General features: G+C 40.4%; 1 non-coding gene across 1 annotated transcript; it reads left to right on the top strand.

The window, feature by feature from the left end:
* The first annotated feature begins 388 nt into the window (after positions 1 to 388).
* On the top strand, positions 389 to 495 carry LOC146785502 (U6 spliceosomal RNA). The gene has a single exon (XR_014971164.1). It is a non-coding gene; the product is annotated as a U6 spliceosomal RNA (small nuclear RNA).
* Positions 496 to 1,065: the final 570 nt, after the last annotated feature.

The raw sequence follows: 1,065 nt of genomic DNA, 5'->3' as shown, positions 1-1,065 counted from the left end.
GTATATTTGCCCCGTTGTGCAGCCAGAATATGCCCTTTTGCCAGATGCCCGTCATTCCCCTATTTGACTGACACTTCCTCTGGTAGTAGTCCTTTCTCTGTGTCTATGAAGTGCACGTGCTTTGTATGCGGCAAAGAACTTCCAGCGCACACGATTACGTAGTTGACTTGATTTGCATATATCCATGATGCTCTGCGATTTTCATAAAGTAGAAACGGCAATCTTTTTCTGCAGCAGAATGTTTTGTTTCTGATTCAAGTGAACTCCTTTGTGAAAAGCAACAAAGAGGAAGAGTATAAATTGCAACCATTTATATCTTTGAAGCACTCTAACTTTCAAATATGATGAAGTTAAGCCTTTATATACCAGCTTGCTCCGTCCTAAGTTTGTGCTCGCTTCGGCAGCACATATACTAAAATTGGAACGATACAGAGAAGATTAGCATGGCCCCTGCGCAAGGATGACACGCAAATTCGTGAAGCGTTCCATATTTTGCCTTTTGATGATTTTTTATCTACAATCGAAACCCACTAAACATTCTTATTTGTTTTTTACTTTAATTTATTTACATTTTTCCAAATTGAATTTAATGATATTGACATCGACGTGTTACTGCAAAACTAAAATAATTTCCACACAACTGATGTACTGTGTGTTTATATCATCCAAAAGTTCTATTAACTGCATCATTACGATGTGATTTTTTCCCCACTCATGTTCATGTTCTCATCGCTCGCAGTTCATGGACCACACTAAACAAACTATGGTGTAGAGGTAGGCGGCTAGAGCTCCTCTTGGGCTTCAAACCCAAAACGAGCCGAGCCTTCATGTGGCTTCTGTCTGCCACTCATGGTGGAACGTCCTGTGCCAAGAATGAACGAAAACGCAATAAAATATGCGATTTAAAACAGGAGAACAGTAGCCATTTAGTGCCTGAATTGTACACAGTGAAACTAGCAAACCAGGGATTAGCCCCAGCTTCCCTGTTTGACCAAACTGTGTGACACTAGGCAACAAGCATTTGCAATGCAATAGGTCTCGCATTTACACCAGTTTAAGCTATTG

This window comes from Triturus cristatus, chromosome 11, assembly GCF_964204655.1.
Source record: "Triturus cristatus chromosome 11, aTriCri1.1, whole genome shotgun sequence".
NCBI lineage: Eukaryota > Metazoa > Chordata > Amphibia > Caudata > Salamandridae > Triturus > Triturus cristatus.
Note: the sequence above shows the minus strand (reverse complement) of the source record. Positions and strands in the feature narration are given on the sequence as shown.